Source organism: Clarias gariepinus, chromosome 9 (genome assembly GCF_024256425.1).
Source record: "Clarias gariepinus isolate MV-2021 ecotype Netherlands chromosome 9, CGAR_prim_01v2, whole genome shotgun sequence".
In the NCBI taxonomy this organism is placed as follows: domain Eukaryota; kingdom Metazoa; phylum Chordata; class Actinopteri; order Siluriformes; family Clariidae; genus Clarias; species Clarias gariepinus.
The window spans coordinates 16,446,004-16,457,056 of record NC_071108.1 but is presented as its reverse complement, the minus strand read 5'-3'; positions in this window follow the sequence as shown (position 1 = coordinate 16,457,056).

The following is an 11,053-nucleotide window of genomic DNA, read 5'->3' as shown; positions in this document are numbered from 1 at the left end:
TCGTCTGCCTGAATATCTATTAAAAAACTGCCTTAACTATAGTAGTATCCACTTAAAATTTCTTTCTATGACCCCATGCTTATTTTGCATCATGTCATTATTAGTATAATGATAGCGCTACATAGCTTTGACAAATCAGGGATGGTACAGTCAAGTCCATAATTTCTGGAACACTATATTAGGAGCACATAGTTAAATTCATAAATATTTTGACATTGTCAAAAGTATTTAAATAATGCTAATGATAAGAAATTTAAAATTTCATTGATGTCTAAAAGCCACAAATATTAACAGATGCTGGGTTTTTCCCTACTGATTCTCTGCCAGACATTTACTGCAGCTGTCCTCAGTTACTGTTTTTTTTTAGATTGTTTGCATGCATTTTGCTTGCTAAAGCCAAACTGAAGCACAGTTGGACAATCAGATCTTGGGTTGCCTTCAAAATATTCTTCAGATCATTTAGCAATGTGTACTGTAAAGCACCATCCAATGGGTTTTTAAGCATTCGGCTGAATCTGAGCAGATAATATAACCATATACACTTTAGAATTCATCCTGCTGTTTTGTCAGGAGTCACATTATCAATAAATAGCAGAACACTGGCAGCCAGTATTTTATCATGCCATAACACTGCTTCCAAAAAAACACTACTTCCACCATAATGGGGTGATAGGTCTCGGATCATGAACAATTCCTTCCTTTCTCCAAACATTTCTCATCCCTTCATTCTTATACGTACTGTACATTGATCTTGTTTTATATATCGATAGAATGGTGTTCCAGAGCTGGATATGCTTTTTAGATGTTTTTTTCCAAACTTTAATCTGGTTCTCCTGTGTTAAATCCCTTTTTTTTACTCTGTATTGACTGAGTTGAAGTCCATAGAGGACAGTCAAAAAAATGAGGACTGATTTGCTAGAAACATGAAGTTTCTAAGTAATACCCACAAGGATTTATGATGTATATCATTTATTTTAAATTAATTAGGATCCCAGTGGTCTGGAGGTACTGTAGGTTATAAGGAATAGAAACAACACATTTTAGTACATTCACTGTTAGAAAGGACGTGTAGAAGTGATGGCAGTATCGTCTAGTTAGAAAAAGTGAAAGTGTTAAGGATCTTGCAAACTGAATATCTGAAGCTTTCAGTTTCCCCTTGTGGAATGTGGTTTTAATAACAGTCACATTGGAGAAGACCTCTGACAAAAGAAGAAGGTATGAGACATCGGTATCAAGTGATTTCCTCCACTTTCTCTCAGCCGCACTTAATTTTTCCAGTTGCATAGCATGTCTGACAGGCGAAGAGCGGAGAGGGGAGATTTTCTTGGTCCGGAAGAACAAGGGCAATGGATGAAGTGAGTGAAAAGAGGGCAGAATTAGTGTCTGAATCATGCAATTATCTGAAAAGTGAGACCAGTACGGTTGATCTCTAGAGTTGAAAGTCAGCTAAAGACCAGTTACAAAATGTGCACTGGAGGGCAATTGTTGAAAATCAGCTGAAAAGAGAGGAATAGAAATGAGGCAGAAGGATTAAGTGTAAGAAGGTGAAGTATTCAGGTTCCATGAAAAAGAAACTGATTACAGAGGAATCCAATAAACCAGTGCACTGTTATTGGGTTTGTGAAGGGTAATGGGAACATGATGATTAATGAGAGAAATAACAGTAAAAATAGTTGTGTAAGAGCTGTTGAGCTTCATTATTGGAAGAAGGAAGGCTAATGCCCATCCCCTGTTCTTAGGGACTGTGATGGAAAACATTCTATTTACCCATTGATAATAAATAAATAACTAATGCAATAACTAACCGCCTGACACAACTAGCCTAATTAGACATGTAGTAAGACACTAAAATTATAAAACAACGACTAAAGCCAGAACCATGCTTTACCGCTCAGAGATTAGATACAAGACAGAAATGATGAAGTATCTACTACGCTTTGTTTCCAGTGTGAGCATCTTCACAGTAGCTTTGGTTCTTGCAAATGAAGAGAAGAGCACATGAGACAGTATGTAAACCCAGCTCTACCATGAGACTGACAGATGTGGTATAACATCTGTTGAAAGATCTAAGGAAAGCAGAAAATGCAGATGCTGATTTGATCATTCAGAATTTTCACAGCTAGCTGGAGCAGGTGCATCTTGTGCAGACTGTTCAAAGGTATTTTATTAAAAAAAAAATAATAATAATAATAATAAAATGATCACATTGCATGTAGAAACAGCGCCCTCTGTCGTATCAAAATGTTTTTGTTCAATTCACTTTAACCTGGATTTTAACTCATCCAAAATACTGGAAATGTCTGACAGTTGGCTTTATGGTAATATTTATTAGTCCATTACTGTATTTTATTCACAGATTTGCTAACAAATGTGTAGCACTAGACACTATGTCTGTCTTTTTATACTACAAGTTATTTAGTTTGTTCCTCATTTTAAAATAAAATTATATTTGCTATCCTTTTATTTGTCTTTAAAATACTCATGTTACTAATAAATTACTAATTTTAATTATAAGATACTTATAAGATACTTAAGACATATCTATTTCAGTACTCGGGCTAATCTCTCCCCCAATAAAAACTTTTCAACAGTGTTTGATTGATGGTACTTAGTTAGTAACTAGTAACCCAGTGTAAGGATTTATCCAATGACGAAAACTACAAAGCACTTTTGGTAGTCGCTCTGGATAAGAGCGTCTGCCAAATGCCTAAATGAAAATGTAAATGATAATTTTTTTGTTTCTCACTCATTTCCTTACCTACCTCTGTTAAAACATGTGACAATCCTGGCCACAGTGTCTCTTTTCTTTGTAAGACACAGTGTGGTAGCATTGTGGTGTAGTAGTTAGCACTGCGGCTTCACAACTCCAAGGTTGAAGGTTTGATTTCTGTCTTGATTCTCCCTGTGTTTGGTGGGTTTTCTTCCCACATCCAAAGACATCCAGATTAGGCCAATTGGCATTCTCAAATCACCCGAATGTGTGTGTGTGTGTGTGTGCAGTGTGTGTGTGTGTGCAGTGTGTGTGTGTGTGTGCAGTGTGTGTGTGTGTGTGTGTGTGTGTGCGGTGTGAGAGAGATGGAGTGGCACCCTGCCCAGAGTGTATCCCAACTTGTGCCCCAAGTCCCTGGGATATTCTCCAGGTCTCCAGGACCCTGTACAGAGTGAGTGACACTGAGTGTGTTACAGCACTGGAAAATTCATCTTTAGATCATACAGTTTATATAATGGCTTATTATTTATCTTTCATTACAAAATGTAGATGTTATAATATGTACAATATGTACATGTTTACTTTCTGACCAGCAAGTCTTACACTTTATTCTTGCTGTATACAGTGTGTTTGAGTGTGAATTGGTAAAAAGAAAATTCAAAGTAGCTTAATACCCCTTTGGCATATTGTGACATTTAATAGCAACCTCTGCAGTACAAAGTACTAATTATAGCTACATAAAATTCTGCTGCATTTATGCATGTCATTTTGCTGGAAATGGAAAAATGTATGTTATAACTGTACATATATATATAACTTAATATATTATTCAATATCTGCCAAATAAAGTGGCCAGTCGGTGTACAAAGTGTTTAAATACCTCACTATTGTTGCTTCATCTGATCCACCCGTACTGGCTTTCTAGGATATAACCAATGGTTTTTCTTTTTATTATATCTTTATGAAGATCTCAGAAGAAAATGGTATTGGTTTGGGATTAGCTAGTCCCTAACACTTTGTTCATTAATTTCTGTATTATTCCAGTTTTAAGCTAGCTTCATTGTACACACACTGTATATCAATGCTCACTCTTTCAATGCTCACTCTTTGAGACTTTTCTCATTTGCCTCTTTGTATGTGATCAAAAAACCAGAAGAAAAGGTGTTTTTTCTCAGATTTCATTTCATTGCTCACACCTCTCCCATCCTCTTTGTCTGTTGTCATGACTGAGTCTCCATGGAAACAGGGGTCTCCTGACTTCTTGGTTTGTGTTCTTTTGGTGTTGCCTGTTCCTCACTTTGTTTCCTTGGTAACAGCATCTTTGTATGCCACTCGTCCTCCAACTGGTTCATCCTAAGGGCCATGGGCTCCTAATGAATAGCATCATGTTTGCGTGATCTGCAGCCATGATGATGATGATGATTAGAGCGTTCTTCATCTGTAGCTTTTGCCAGGATTTCTATTCCAGACAAAGAATACCATTGAAGTGTAGTGCCTTTGCTTTTTGCTCGAGGATTTAATGCTTTCTTTGGCAGATTTTCAAAGTTCTGGTGTCTAGAACAATAGCTACTTAACTACAGTATTACATCAAGATAGGTCGGAATTTCAAAATTTTGGAATTCCATGTTTGCTTTTTTTTTATACTATGGGAGGAAACCAGAGAATGCAGACTCCGCGCTAACCACTACATTATTGTGCAACCCTAAATTTTTTAATAAAATAGTAAATATATCTAAGGAGGCAAACTAATCAATTCAGCACATTAGGTGTAAATGGTAAGAAGGGGGTTCCTATGCATTTTGATAACATCACACATTTTTTTAATGTTACAAGCATAATCCAAATATTTATGTTTGTTTTTATTTTCAGTGCCTATTCTGGATGAACCCAGACAAACATTCACATACATACACACATACATAATTTAATTAAAAATTTTTTTTTGTTTGTTTCAATTAATCTTAAGTTCTGGGTATGTAGTACCTAGATAACACCCCAAGTCAAGGTATGCAACATAAGAAATGAGAAAAATTCAGTTTTTGCTCAATGTGATAGCAGTGGGTCAGGTATGGTGTATAAGGCACAGACAGGCCATGGCCAGCCAAGCGGTTGAATGCATATTCTGAAATTATCTAAACATATTATTACAAGAACTGTGTTATCAGTGATAATTATTTCCCTCTTAGGACATCTGGGTACAGCTCTGTTTCACGAAAGCACATTTTCAGAGTACTTGACAGAAAGAATTTTGTTGTATTGTACTGTTAAGTGCTTAGGACATGTGTCTTCTTGAAACACATCTATACCCAGATGTCGTAAGAAGACGCATGTCCTGAGCACTTGAGAGTACTGTATACAATGAAAGAATTTCATGTAATGCATAAAACTCACCTTGAGGAAATATTGGCCGAAAGTTCATGTGCTTGAGAACACAAAGATCACTGATGACTCAGATTTTCAGTTCAAGGCCATCATCTGCAAGCTAAAAAAAGGTCATTCAGGAATGACTGTCAGTGAAGGAGAAATCCTGTACTATGGCCGACATAAACAACAGCAATTCATAAGAGGTAAACCAATACATTTTAGTTACATTAGTCACACGTATCATTTTTGGTTTTGGCATTTTTCATAACCTCTTTATTTTGTATGCACTCCTTAATAAAATGACAAAAAGAGGATATGGGAGCTCTTCAACAATGCAGAGGATGATGCGACCCATTAAAAAGATATTATCACAGTTCCAACAAACATGCAGGAGAAACACAGAGAGAACTCTGTCAAGAGAAGGATCAAGAAGCAACATGCTTATGTGGAAAAGTCCCACAATCAAAATCCATTAACAAACACACTACCTGTTCATGTGGGACTGCACATTGGGTGTTAAAAGATAGAGTGGTGACCAAAAATATTAAGACAGCATATCCTTTGTGTTAAAATTATTCCTGCACATAAAACAATTTCCTTGAAATGTTACTTTTCTTCAGAGAACTTTCCTTTCTGAACCCTGGGTCCACCTTCGCAAAAAAAAAAAAAAAAAAAGGGTTAAAATTTAGAAAATCTCAAGTAAACTGTAAACTTTTGTTGCATAATTTTGTATAGGATCTGTCTATGATCTATTGTTTTGTGGTCAGGAAACAATCAAGCGTTTATGGTTTGAACAAAAGACACCAGAGTGCTGCAGACATCTTTATGGTTCATCAGCATGACATCAGCATGGTTTCCCAATTTCCCAATCCTCTAAATTTTGATTCTTGTCTAACATTTGCATAACATTTTTCTTATTATCTTGATTGTCATTATTTAAAAAAAAATCTAGAAAGTCATTAAAATATTGAATTTCGCTTTTGTCTCAGTATTTTTGCCAAATACTGTATACCATAGACAGTAGAAAGGGAGATAAGAAAAAAAATATATTGTTAAAAAATATGTTACAATATACTGTATGTTACAATCGAGTAACTACACTAAAATACATTCTACTTTGTCCTTAGTATTGGTGTTTTATAAGTGTTTTTTCATATGTTAAAACACCTACACACATTCTGAGGAATTCTAGTGACAGGGTTTTGTGTTTATAACGGGGCAAGGATATACACATTTTGAGATTTGCATAGTAGAAATATATTAATTCAGTGTGTAACACTTTATCTTACCTGTCTTAATTGTGACTGACCACAAAAAATACTTTTTAACCTAATTTTAAAGCAAATTTAAGGAAGAGGAAGAATTTATTATTTAAAAAAATACTCATTTGGATATTTTTAAAGGAATAAATAAAGATTAAATAAATTGAACAACTTCTTGTCATGGCCACTCAAGTTAGCTTTAATAGGTTTAGTAACAAGTTTTTAGTAAAAAAAAATAAAATAAAAAAAAGACCATCACTAAACAAAACCGAGTTAAACCATATAAAAATATTTACAAAAGCTTCAAACAGATAACTGTCCATGTCTATCTATATTTATATTTAATATTATTTAACAATAAATTACCTTTTGCCATTATGGATTGTCAACGGTGATAACTCAGTTCTTATTGATTTTTGGAAGGTTATGAGTTTAAATTCATTACTGGCAGAAAAGCTTAAAAAATATTTTTATTTATTTATTTTTAAAAGCTTATTTAATTTAATATTTTATTAAGTGTCTTAAAATATTTTAAGACACTAACTATGTTATTATTAGAATATCATTTCTCTCTCTCTCTTACAAACACATAAAAACTGTCTCCCTTGAGAACATGGAACCCACCCAAAACATTGGTCCAATGTTGGTGTTTCTGCTCTAAAGATGAGGATTATTACCACTAGGTGGTAGTATGTATCTCTCTTTATTTTAACAAGTTATTTAGCAGCTTACTTGAAGTAAGGGAAGGTAATGACAAACAATAAAGCTTTTGTGGGGCAAGTTCATCTATCCTGCTGTTTCTATATAAACTGATTACAAGAGCAATTACAAAAAAACTTCATCATGGGATGTGCGTGTGTATGTGTGTGTTGTGTGTGTGGTGTTCTTAACGATTGGTGGAACCCTTTACACACACACCATGGCATTATAGTGGATCTGTGCCAATCATTAAAAATCGTATTTACTATGATGATTATGATGAGATACAGACAGTTTATATAATATGTAAAACCTGATGTACAACTATTTTTAAAGTGAATACATTTTTTTAGCAAATTACTTTGTGTGCACAGGCTTAGATCACATAAAATGAATGTAACGTAATGCAAGAAGTTTTCCTTTTTTTTTGTCACCCTTTAGCAATCTGCCCTAAAGTTGGGCAAAATTATACAGACACATGATCATGCCCATATGTGCCCATTCCAGAAGCATTAACACAGAGCTGGGGTTGAGATCCGGCCTCTGTGCAGGACACTTGAGTACTTCCACCTTGCCAAGTCCCCTTTAGCACACCGTGTCCTACGGTCTTCCCTTGGATGCTTACAACATTGGTGCACCTTTGGGGAGGTCCTACACACAAATGGGTATAGACATACTGTACTTTTAGCCATATAGTTCATTAGGCCAGGGTATGTTGGCCAAAATCTTGACTATTCCTGTTAAGTGATGATATGACATAAATTATATTAAAAGCTTACATGCGTGCACCTGGGGTCCTGTGCATTATCAAAACTTGATAAGATGAAAGATAAGGTGGAGAAAGAGATGTTGAAAGGTAGAGGTAGAAGCTATAAAAATAAAATAACCTCAAAGAACAACTGAAATCTCTTTGTAACTCAACGTTGATTGGAAAATAATGCGGTTGATATTATTTCTTCTGGGAACAGCATGAATTAAAGTGAGAAGATGACAACTCAGTGAGGCATCAATAAGGAATCAGCCAATATGAGCAGTGTATGGATGAGGAATATCTTGGAAACATGTTTTGAAGATATCTATATATATATATATATAGCAATTATAAAGTACACAATTGCAGTTTCACTGGTTCCTCTGATGAACACAGTTTTCCTTAGAGGGAGGACAGATATGAAGATAATGGTTAAAAACATGACTCATTTAGACTTCTCTAATGGTTCGACATTAGGCATGTATCTGTGTACTAAAAATATTGCCACAGAAATTGACTGAAAATCCATGCAACATTAAACAACCAACAGGATTAACCCTTGTGATGCCAAATCATTCCTTGCTGGATAATGTCTAAATGGTATAATTTTTTAAAACACGTTTTTTCAGAACATTAATTCTTACCATTTTAAATCTTTCAAAGGAGAAACTTTGCAACTTTTGAAGCAGATAGTATTGACACCTCACATCAGCAAGGTTTGTGGTTCAGTCCTATTTTAAATTGCCCATAGCTGTGAATGAGTGTTTGTGTGTCTACATGATTGCCCGAGATCCCAGTCTTCCCAGGGTTGGCATCAGACCCATCACAAATCTCACTGGAATACAGTAGTTACTAAAATGATAAATGAATAAATAAATTAATAAATTACTTAATTAATAAGAACTACATTAAAAATATATTGATATATTGGTATATTGACAATAATCTGCAATAACAATAAGCAATACACCAATCTGTCACCAGAACTTTGGAGGTGGATCCTTTGGATCCTGTGGGTTGCGGTGTGGGGCCTCCTGGATTGGACCTCCATGAAGTCTCGACCAAATAGGGATCTTGGGATCAACAACCTTGAGCTCTTTGCCTGCTGAGCCCCATATACGGCAGGATGTGAGGCACTGGTTGTTCTGATACCTTTTTCATCATAATTTTTTTTTATCAATTTGTGCTACATTGGATTTTCAGTGGATCGGATGAGCTAGCCTTTAGTCCCCGAATGCATAAATGAGACGTTTGTGACCATGATCCTCTTACCGATTTACTGGTATATAATTGATAGTTAAAGTTATTCGATTCATCTAAGGTGTTAGTGTTGTGGCTGATTGATTCCATTGGTTAAATTGTGATTATTCATACCAAATTTAATAGCTGTATCTACATTATAAGGTTGTTGCATGCTTCCTTTGCCTACAACAATGCAAGCGTACTGTATATTCAAGCATATTCTTTGTCCCATGCATGTGTTAAGTACTTCATGAAATCTAATTAATCTAATAGATAACTTTATAAAATAGTCCTACAACAAAAACATGCAATTCTCAGAGCTTTACAAACACAAAATACAATGACTTGTGATATTAAATAGATTAAATATGTCATTGTTAATGTGCTGTTAAGAGAAAATAAGGAAACACTGTTTAAAAACATCTTAAAGGAAACTGTCCTGGTCATTACCATTACTATTTATCTTAACTACCATAAAACTTGACTAAACATGTGTATTACTGAAGCCTTGAAAAGCCTACAGGATTATAATGGTAGAGACAGTGGTGCTGTAGACAGCTTTTCTGTGAGGCAGTTTAAATGTGGCAGTGTCATGATTCTACCAGGCCTCCACTATCACAGCATTAATGTTTCAAGAGAGTTCCCTGTGCCAGACTTGCACTCTGTCTACCCGATGTGCCTGGCGTGCATGACATCTGGGCTAAGAGAGGCTCTCATGCATGTTGGATTCTCCCAGACAACAAACCGGTCTGAGACTGTAGCCTCAAGGTTAACCAGTTACCATGGAGACATATCAGCCAATAAAAAATCAGCAGATGGTTGCCATGTAGACTGCACATGTTTTAAGGATGACCTATTTTTTTTTTATCAAAACAAGTAAGATAGAGGCATATGAGGGAGACACACAACCACACAAACAAACATGTTCCATAAACGACATATTAACACACACACATACACATAACTGTAATGCTACATTACAGAAGTAATAGGATAAAATCAAATGCTTAATTATGTTCGCAATAAGGCAACAATATGGGCTGTTCCACAACCAAAAATAATAAAAAAATTTGTCTTGTTATGGGAGAGAAAAAAAAACAATCCTATCACAGCATGAGGAACATCTGTTGTCATAGGAACCTATCAGAAATGGAGGGAAAACATGGCATTTTTCCTGGTTTAACTGTAAACAAAGATTTCTAATCAGATTCTCCATTTGCCCAAGTGTTCTCAAAATGGTTCAATTTTCAAGTTATTCCAAAGTACATTATTTTTCATAAAATGTTAAATATCATTATTAACAATATTGGAATTTAGAAATGCGTTTTATGTACAGCAAGAGCATGGTTTGAGACATACTGCACAGATTATGTGTGATAACAAAGACTGATTAAAGGGCAAAATAATAATAATAATAATAATAATAATAATTTGTCCCTTCTGAAATAGCAAGGTTTATTTATTTATTTTTTTGGCCAGGGAGTGTAGTTAATTAATGTTTGGATTAAAATGATCTGTGTAGCTGAAAGCAAAGCTTCACATACTGTACATCTTACATTCATCTAATTTTTTGTTACAACTCCATAGATTTTCATGCCTCTACTTGATACCTCTACCAAATTACAATTGCCATAGTTAGGGCTTCACTTTGAGTGCACCTCTGGCCAGATGGGAAAAAAACTGTGTTAAGTTTAATGAAAAACTTGTAGAAGGCTCCCTTCCTTAATACTCTGTAAGTGTAAAAGAAAACTAATATAGTTAATAAAAGCAGGAGCAAATCTTTCTCCATTATTTCAAAATTATCTCACAGATCTACGATTAAATTACGGATCTACCCTAATTGACCTAACACAGGATATGTACCTTGAATTTTGTTTTCCTTTAACTTGGGCTTTGGCAAGATTTGTCAGTTTAATAGAAAATGGTGATAGACTACAGAGCTTCTTGCATTTTTACCAAATATATTATGTAAATCCAAGTCAGGTTTTTTAGGTGCTACTTTATTAGAAAAGTATAAACTTGTTG